General features: G+C 37.6%; 1 protein-coding gene across 14 annotated transcripts in view; it reads left to right on the top strand.

Moving 5' to 3' along the window:
* The first annotated feature begins 1,479 nt into the window (after nt 1–1,479).
* STAU1 (staufen double-stranded RNA binding protein 1) overlaps nt 1,480–10,271 on the top strand; it is a 54,924-nt gene continuing 46,132 nt past the window's right edge. For 3 of the 14 annotated variants that reach the window (XM_078149866.1, XM_078149864.1, XM_020984179.2), the window contains exons 1-2: nt 1,484–1,606; nt 4,743–4,936. The gene's annotated coding sequence lies outside the window, so the exon portion shown is untranslated. Of the gene's footprint in view, nt 1,607–4,742; nt 4,937–10,271 lie in introns of all 14 variants that reach the window. The other 11 variants (XM_020984180.2, XM_078149863.1, XM_020984178.2 and 8 more) reach the window with 6 other exon arrangements.

Raw genomic sequence — 10,271 nt, 5'->3', positions numbered from 1 at the left:
TGTAAGCTCCTTGAGGGAAGAGACTTGTTTTTTTTTTTCTGGTGAGGGCAATTGGGGCTAAGTGACTTTGCCCAGAATCACACAGCTAGCGTTATGTGTCTGAGGTGGAATCTGAACTCAGGTCCTCCTGACTCCAGAGCCAGCGCTCTATCCACTACTAGCTGCCCCAAAGAGACTTGTTTTGATGTTTTTGTATCCCTAGCACCTAGTATACTGCCTAGTACATAACAGGTGCTTAATAAACACTTGTTGATTGATTGCTGTGATGATAAATGATAAATCATATTCTTTACACTAAAAAAATGGATTTTAATGAATAGGATTCTTAGCACATGAAAATAATGAGGTAGGCTAGTCATGTATTTAGAGTTGAGGTATACTCAAGCGTTGCATTAGAATTATGAAATACAAAAATCCATACAGAAGGAACGTCCATAGTACATTGGATAGATCCTTTAGGGAGGAATTATGGGAAGATATGCCTAAGAATCACATAAAGGAAAAAGAATGCAAATAATGTATTTTTATCTTTTTATAAAAAATTACAAATGAGAGTATATGAAAAAAGATAAGCGTAAATAGAAAGGTGATGGTATGGAGCTTAGAAACACCAAGGTTGGAGAATAATAATTTCAGGGTGTACTGCTAGAAAACCTTGGTTAAAGACAATGTGTAAGTTAAGGCTGGAATAAACTACAGAGCATTTTTATTTATAGCTCGCTTTTTCTTGGTGGCCTGGAGGATTCTGGATATAAAACTATTTATGTTAATTCCTGCTTCTCTATTTGGAGATAAAAGGAAGGAAAGAAGGAAGGAAGGAAGGAAGGAAGGAAGGAAGGAAGGAAGGAAGGAAGGAAGGAAGGAAAGGAAGGAAGGAAGGAAGGAAGGAAGGAAGGAAGGAAGGAAGGAAGGAAGAGAAGGAGGAATGGAAAGAATGCAGGTGGGGAAACAAAGACAATGTAAATTGGCCCTTTGGGGTTCTAGGGGGCTGAGAGAATGTGCCACTGAAGCCCATGAGAAGGATGGTGCGTGTTTTCTGAAGTCTAAGTGAATAATACCAACCAGAGGTAACCCCAGCTTATGCTTTTAAAAGTGTGCCACTTTCTGCCCGCCGTCCCTGAATTTGGGCCTATGCCCCGTATGCGAACTACAACTCCCATCAGTCTAGCGCAAGAAGGGATAGGCTGGGATAGCCCCCAACAAAGGGCCACGCCTCAGCTTGCTCGCGAAAGACAATTTTGATTCCCAACGTGGAGGGTAATGTGGAAGGTTTCATGCAGTGCCTGCCGGGAATTGTAGTCTCCGTAGCTGGAGCTGCGCTGAACCTGCCGGGAATTGTAGTTTCTGTAATGGGGGGGAGGGGACTGGGGAAGGAGGGGGTCGGGCCCTGTCCCTCCCCCCGTCACTTCCTGCCTGGCTGCGGGAGCCCGAGCGGCTCATTCTCTTTAGTGTTTGCCCTGTGGCCGCAGCGTCTGGCTCGGCTCCCCCCTCCCTCCCTCCCCGATCCCCGGCGCCCGCCCCCCCACAGGCCATTCCGCCTCCCCTCCCCTCCTCACAACCACCGCCTAACCGATCCTTCGGCGGGGGACGAGTCCCGGGAATCCAGGTGAGGCGCTTCGGCCCAGCCCGTTGCAGCTTGGGGGAAGGGCCTGGGATGGCGGGTGGGTGAGGGAGAGGCGAAGGGGACGGGAGACCGCTCCCCTGAGCCACCCCGGCCTAGCTTGGCCTGAGGAAGCGAGGCACCCCGCCGCTCCCAGCGTGGCTCGGCGGACAAGGCTGGGAACACTAGGCCTCTGAGGGAGTCAGCCTCCCTCCCTGGCCTGAGTGGGGAGGGGCTGCAGCCACCCCCTAGCCCAAGAAAGGCCTCAGTCCCTCCGCCCTTCCCGGGGCGGGGATCAGGCCTATTCTGGGAGAAGAGCCCTCAGCCTTCCCCTCCTGTCCCAGCCCTCGCCTCCCTCCCGGGGCATGGGGGCTCGAAAGGCGCAGGTTTCTCCGCCGCTCCTTCTCCATCCTTAGTCTATTTCTGCCTGGTGTCCCTCCCCACCTTTTCCCCAGAGGAATGGGGTTTGCTGCAGCCCCCACCTTGCTGGGGACCAGTGTCTTCTCCTCCTCCCAGCAGTCCCCTTCCTCTCCCTGCACCTTCTCGGCCTGAGGGACGCGCAACAGCCTTTTTAACCTGTTCTTTGCCACGGAGGGGAAGATCAGGCCCTTTAAGGCAGGAGCCAAGAGTTAGCTCCTCTATTCATGATTTTGCACACACACCCCCCAAACCCAGTTCGGCTTTTTTTTTTTAGCCCAGTTCTAAAGCTAGAGTATTTATCTCTGAACTCAGATGCCGAAAGGAATTTATTCTGACCCTTTTCCCTACTCCGCTGTCTGCCAGACTGTCCATGGAATGTTCGTTGAATTAAATTGTTGAAGCTCCAGCAGTTTTTTAATTGTTCGATGTCCCGATATTCATTATCCTATGGGAAAAGATTGACTGTTTTGTTTTTGTTTTTTTAATCCTCTGAGCTTTTCTATACCAAATATGCCTTTCGTATTAGGCATGAAGTTATGTATGGTTCTGGTTCTTTGGAGGGAAAGACACAGTGGTGATATCAAAGTTCCTTAGCTGCAGCCCTCATACACCTGTGCATTTGGAGGGGAAATACATTTTTCTGCAGGCAGTTGTGTTAAGGAAAAGAGTATTTCAGTTGATACTGATCCATAGCAACTGGTTCAGATGTGAGAGATTCATCTTCCGTTCGGTATAAAGTATGTGGAACTAGCTGATTCATTTATCATTACAACCATGTAAAAGAAAGGTAGTATTGCCACCCCGTATTTAGTAAATAGGTGTATTCAATAGTTTATTTCTGTCCTTGTCCTTACTCCAAATTTAGGCGTTTTCTACTATATAGTCCAAGCTTCCAATACCATACCTTTTTGCCAGCTCCTCTGCCCCCGTTTACTGATCCCTATTATAAATCTGTGCACTTAACCATGTTGCAATATTAGTCGTGTATGTAAGAGAATCCCTTCAATAAGGCCAAATGTGTATGGCAGCCCAGTCATCTATGGTTTTTTTGGCATGGGGAAAAGCTTTAAGGTCTCAGGGACTTCTTTGTTCTTTTTTCTTATGCTGTCAAATTGTCTTAGTTGTGAGTATGCAGGAGAAAGCTTATTTAAGTTGCTTGGGTTATCTTTAGGTAATCAAAGTGAGATAAATTATAGTAAGAGTTATTGATGTAAAAGTTAAAGTAGTTGGATTGCAGAGAGTAATTTTAGTGGTGACAGGTGAGATTTTAGTGTGGCAGGTTCGTTCTGCATGCTAAGTTTGTTTTTAATTCAGAAGTTAGATATACTGGTATATATATCTTGTATTAAGCAAACTGAGTTATGAAAACCCTGATTTGCAAAAAAGATTAGGAGATACTTGTTTGTTTCATAAAAAATACTCTTTTATATTGTTTTAAATTTTTTAGATAGATTCCCTTAATTAGAAATATTTGATTTATACCATGTCTTAGAAACATCTTTTGCTTAATTTTATGAAGTACACAAATTGGACACTTGCCTATTATAGTTTGATACATTTGTAAGTTCTTATTGTCCACTTTAGTGTATTTAAAGTAGCTATAAGTTTCCTAAATGTTTAAACTATGAGTCAAACAGATTACCTGTTGCCTTTTTTAAAGTACAGTGCCACAACAAACTATAGTATTTTAAAATTGACTTAGAACTTAGCTAATTTTTCTCAAGCCGTTATTCTCTCAAATTACTTATTTTTCTAATGAATATATTAAGTTATCTTTCACTTAGCAATTTACAAATGGTAATGATTTTATTTTGTGGAGTAGAAATTATTGTAATATACATTTTTATGGCTAAAATGGAGGTTTTGGTGAATTAGATGTGGAACAGTATTAGATCAGTTTTTTCTTAGATTATAAGCTATATTATTTCTATATTATTTGCATATGAAACAGCAGTCGTTTTTCTCTCTGTGATACTAATTTTTAAAAATATCAAACTGTTGGATTTTTCTTCCTGTTCTAATGGGTATTTGTTAAACCATCTTTAATGGAAAATAACTTTTTGTGTCAAAGTTAAACTATGGTTAATAAGTTATGTGATGAAAACTTTGAAAGGTTCTTTACAGTGGTTGTGCAAATATGCTGATGTAATTTTGGGTTAAGAATTAAGTAAAGAATATTCTGATTAGAAACTTTGAATTCTATTGTGGAGGATTAAAAAAAATCCTTATCACCCACTGTACTTTTTAATAGTAAATTTAGTCATTTTGAAACTTTCTTGCTTTTAGTAGACATGTAATACTAACATAACTGTAGATGACAGGCAAATACTGTCCTCTGTAATTTTAAAAGACATGTCTGTCATTTAGGGAAGTTGTTAACAAGAATATTTAATTTGCGTCAGTTACTAGAATTATTCAATGTACAGTGTAAACATTGCTTTCAAAATTTTTCTGTTGTATATATGTATTGTTAGTATTCCAGTTGTCTGTCCTTAGAGGCACTGGAAATTTTGTGTTTTGTTTTAGTCACCAAAACATGGCAAATGAGAAAGACTGTAGTTTTTGAACCCCCACTCTAGAAAAGGAATAGATTATATTTTATTTTGAAAAATGCTTCAAGCTTTCTGGTATTTTTTTAGTATTTATCAGTATCAGTATTTTAGTATTTATTGTTGCTGTCATAAACAGTACTCCCTTCTGAATCAATTTTGGCCCCTTTCAGGATACAGCCAGAAAAAGCACATTTGTATATAGATGTCAAGTTATGGAACGAACAAAAACTTGTAGAACTATTTTGGAGGCAGGATTCCACCTCTAAAGTGTCATGCAACCAGTAATGGAAAATGAAAAGACAAGCCTCTGCAACCAGGACATAGTCACAGTAGGCCAAAAATACTTAATACATCGAAGCACGAAGTAAGTGGAACTAGTAGATTTTTGCCCATTTCCTTTTCTTCTCCTATATTCTTTGATATGATCAAGAATATTTCCTTATTTGGAACTAAACCCAGTAGCACTAATACAACTTTTCAATTTGACAAAGAATTATTGCTTTTACTAAATATACAGTGTGACTTAATGGATATTTCAACAACAAACCTGACAAGAGTCAATGCCTGAGGCCTCATTAATGTTCTTGTGTGAATCTCTAAACTGGATCATGTCATATAGTATTTGATGTCATGCTTAGAATCTAGTAGAATGATGAAGTATTGCTTAATCTAGACATTATAAATCCTTCTGTCACATTAAATATAGGAATTACTTTAACTGGTTAAGGTATCTGAATGAGTTTGGGTGGTAATTGTAATGTTGGTCACTGAAATTGCTATAACATTTTACTGTAATTTTTGGTTTATACCAGACTTACCAGAGGTTGTTTTAGAGATTTCTCACCTCCCCTTCCCCCAGTAGAATGTAAACATTGAGGGGCCCAGACTCTTTTTTTTTGTCTGTTTATATCACCTAGCATGGTGCCTTACAGATAATAGTCAATTTAAAAAAAAATTATAGAATAGATATTTAATGTGTTTCTTGAATTAAGTTTCTTGGTGACAGGAGCCTTTGAAAATAAAAAGTTTTCTATTCTTAATTTTCTCCTGATCTCTTTAAGTAAATCTTTTATTATGGTTCAAGTCATAGCACTAGGGCAATTCTAAAAAAGATGAAATTGCAAACTAAAGTTTCAACTCTCTAAGAAGATGTGCTAGTTATTAAAGTTAATTTTTAACTAAGATGGATTTATATGGTCTTAGGGATATGTTGAGAGAAGAGTTTGATTAGTTATAGAAATAGAAGAGTGAGAACCAAGTTGTGTTTTTTTTATACCAAGATTAATGTTGACTGTTACTTTTGACAAATTGCTTAATGAACATCTATAAATATCTGTTGAATTGAATTCCATCTAATCAAGCTACCTTTAAGGAAGGATATTAAAGAAGCTTGGTTAGTTAGTACTGACCATATCCTTTGTACTCGTGATCATAATATCATGTGAGACAAGGTGGAGTGGCCATTTTTATCCTTATTTTACAGATGAGGAAATTGAGACTCAGAGAGGTTGAGGGTGCTCCTAGTGCTAGTGACTGAACCAGGGCTTGAACCTAGGTTTTCTGAGGCTAGCACATTAGTGCTAGCTTTCTGTTGTACTCTGCTGCCAGTGAAATGTGTAGTTGAATAATAAGTTTATCCTAAAAGATACAGTTTAGACCAGCAAACCATATTTTCAAGAAAACACTGTGTGTAAGATTATTTGTTAATGTTATTGTGTACCAGAGGTTGCAAAGATGTCTCAGATGGTCAATTTTATTGAATGCTGTGAGCCAAAAACTCCACCACTGCCAAAGCAAAACTTATTGCAAGTAGTTTAATTCACTTTGTATATATTAAAGTTCCAGCACAACTTAATAAGATTGGTGATATCCCATCTTTGATTGTATAGATAATATAGCTGTAGATCTACAAAATCACTGGAGACTATATCTACTCTTATTATGAATCAGTGCATTCATTTTTTTTGTTTGTTTCTTTAATGGTTTTGTTCAGTACGCTTGTACAAGATATAATTCCTAAAAACTGGGATAAAAAAAATTGAGGAAAGTATTTTTAATTAGACTTTTTGTCACTTTGTAACTCAAATGTAATGCAAAATTTATTTAATCAAGTCACTAATTTTGTAGGTGCAATAAGTGTGAATTTGTAGGTTTTTTAATAATACAAATTAAACTATGTTGTTTTAACCCTATATCTAGTTATCCAAGGGGTTTGTTTAATTCACTGAGCCAAATTATAGTGATTAAAAAATTTATTAGACTAATACAGTTTGTATTTATAACATATGATGGGAGGTCACTGATGAACTTAGGTCTCTTTCTAGGATCTCTGGCTACAGGTGCAGGAGTGATGTCAATTATGTACCCTGGTTGAGGGCATCATACTTTCCTTGTTTGCATATTTTTCTATTGTACTTTAATGTAGACTGATATATGGGTCTTTAAAAAAATAAAAGTATTAAGGTTCAATACATTTTCATTTTGCTTTAAAATTATTGCATGAGGATCATTTGATGAAGAAAAGAAGATAGCACTGACTTTTGAATTAGGGAGCCTGAGTTAGTATTAGTGTCTTCATCTGTGTCATGTTGTAGTGTATAGAGAACTGACCTTAACGCCAGGAAGACTTAGTTCAAGTCCCATCTCTGATACATACCTGTTTTATGACTGGTCAAGGTTAGTTTCAGTGTTCTAGGCAATTTTTTCAACACCTCAGAGGTATTGAAGTGCATTGGTAGAGGATATTTCTTCACCTTAGAGTGCCCAGTGAATTTATAAGTTCAGTCCCTGTTCCAACTCCTTCTTTATCTGTAAAATCAGAGAGTTGAGGACCCTTCCAACCCAAAGACTTTAAAATAGGATTTTTTAAGGTCAAACCACATCATTACCTAAATATGTTTCTCTACTTCTGTAGAATCATAGAATCTTATTGTTGGAAGGTCCTTCAGAAATCATCAGATAGTCCAAGTCATCTCTGAGCAAGAACACCTCTACAACAGAAGTGTTAAACTCCCAGGGGGTATAATGTCCAGCAGAACTCCTGAGTGTTGCCTGAACAATAACAAAATAAATAAAAATGGAATAAAACATGGATAATGTCAGTTTGTGGTTTTCTAAGTCAACATACAGCCTGCAGAGATCTCAGGGATCGATTTCTATTTGAGTTTAACACCACTACTCTGTTGTCCCTAACAAGTGGCCATCCCACTCTGCTTGAGAAAGCCCTTTCACCTTTGGAACAACTTTTAAGGGCTAGGAAATTTTTCTTTAGATAATACTTGTCCTACTGTAATCGCTACCCACGAGGAGGTCCTTGCTCTGTCTTCTGGAGTAAAATAGAACAAGTACATTCCCTCTTCAACCAGAAAGCTAAGCAAATACTGTTCCCCATTTCCCTTCATGTTTTCTCTTAGTTGTCAGTATTCTTCTAGTCTAGTATGGTACCTAGAATTAAATATAATACTCTAGCTGTGGTCAGAGCAAGGCAGAATGCAGTGGGACTATTATAACCTCTTTCATTCTGGTCATTATGCCTCTATTCATACAGCCTAAGATGTCATTAGGTTTTTTTGGTTGCCATGTCATAAAATTTACTTGTTGACCTTGCAGTAAATTTAAACCTCTAGGTCTTTTCCATCATACATTGTCTAGCCATGTCTCCCATTCTGTACTTGATGTTTTGAACCTGAATGTAAGGCTTTACATTTAACTCTGTAATATGTCAGTGGTTCTTTCCATTGTTCTATCTTGTTGGGATCTTTTTGCACTCAAAAACGTCTGACACGTTAGCTCTCCTTCCTAGCTTCATGTCAACTACTGCAGATTAAATAAATTTGCTATCAGTGCTTTCATGGTTGATTCTCCCTTTTTTTTTTCTTTTGTCACTGGAATTTATTTTGAATGAGATAGGAGCCATTTTGTTTATGTTTTCATTGATTAGTGATTTGACCAATGATTCAAATATTTTAGAATGTGCTGATAAATATTATTGCCCTGTTCTATTTTGTTTGTTTTTAATTTTTATTTTTGGAGGCAGTTGGAGTTAAGTGATTTGCCCAGGGTCACACAGCTAGTAAATGTCTGAGGCTGGATTTGAACTTAGGTCCTCTTGACTCCAGGGCTGTTACTCTATCCACTGCACAACTTAGCTGCCCCTCTATGGTTGTTTGTTTTTTTTTTAATATGTAATATGCCCCCCCCATTTACATGTTAAAACAATTTTTTAACATTTTAAGTTTTGAGTTCCCAATTCTATCCCTCTTTCCCTTCCCCGCCTTTGTGAGATGGTAAGCAATCAGATGTAGGTTATACACATGCAATCATGTAAAACATTTCCATGTTAGTAATTTTGTATAAGAAGACTCCTTAAAAAAAGAAAGAGAGAGCGAAAGAAAGTGAAAAGTAGCCTGCAGTCAGTCTCTATTCAGACAATCACTTCTTTATCTGGAGGTGGATAGTATGCTTCATCATTTACTGCTTTGGGATTGTCTTGGAGCACTGTATTGCTGAGAATAACTAAGCTATTCACAATTCTTCATTGTACAATGTTGCTGTTACAGTGTACAATGTTTTTTGGTTTTGCTCTTTTCACCTTGCATCAGTTCATGTAAGTCTTTCTAGGTTTTTCTGAGAACATCCTGCTTCTTTCTTGTAGGCACATATAGGTATTCCATCACAGTCATATACCACAATTTATTTAGCTATTCTCCAGTTGATCAGCATCCCTTTGATTTCCAGTTCTTAGCCACTGCAAAAAAAGAGCTGTTATAAATATTTTTGTACATGCAGGTCCTTTTTTTTCTTTTTTCCTTTTTGAATTTCTCTGTGATAGAGACTTGGTAGTAGAATTACTGGGTCAAAGGGTAATGCACAGTTTTATAGCCCTTTCAAAATAGTTCCAAATTGCTCTGCATAATGATTGGATCAGTTCACAACTCCATGAACAGTTCATTAGTGTCCCAGTTTTTCCATATCCCCTTCAACGTTTGTCATTTTCCTTTTCTGTCATGTTAGACTGTCTGAAGGGTATGAGGTGGTACCTCAAAGTTGTTTTAATTTTCATTTCTCTAATCAATAGTGATTTAAAGCATTTTTTCATATGGCTATAGAAAGCTTTCTTTTCTTCGCCTGAAAACTGTTTATTCATGTGCTTTAACCATTTATCAGTTGAGGAATGAATTGTATTCTATGAAATTTAACTGAGTTCTCTATATATTTGAGATTCTCTATATGTCAGAGAAACTTGCTGTTAAATTTGTTTCCCCAGTTTTCTGCTTTCCTTCTAATCTTGGCTGCATTGGTTTTATTTGTGCAAACCATTTTTAATTTAATGTAATCAAAAATTAATCCATTTTACATCCTGTAATGCTTTCTGTCTCTTGTTTGGTCATAAATTCTTCCCTTATCCTTATATCTGACAGGCAAACTATTCCATGCTCCTCTAATCTCCCTATGTTTTAAACTTTCTCCTCTTTAAGATTTGTTTGACATACAAAAGGGCAGAAATTAATATGTTGATAGTACTTTTGTTTGTGGTAGTATTTATTATTTCAGCTCAAATACCATCTCTTTGGGAAGCATATCTTTATGCTCTCTCCTAGCTTTCTTAACACTTTGTGTCTCTTTTAATCTACTTCCACATTGCACCTTGAGTTATAGTTAATTTATGTGCATTTTATTTCTCCCTTACTAGACCGTAA

This window comes from Phascolarctos cinereus, unplaced genomic scaffold (assembly GCF_003287225.1).
Source record: "Phascolarctos cinereus isolate Bilbo 61053 unplaced genomic scaffold, phaCin_HiC Scaffold_2;HRSCAF=192, whole genome shotgun sequence".
Lineage (NCBI taxonomy): Eukaryota > Metazoa > Chordata > Mammalia > Diprotodontia > Phascolarctidae > Phascolarctos > Phascolarctos cinereus.
This window is presented reverse-complemented; position numbering and strand designations above follow the sequence as displayed.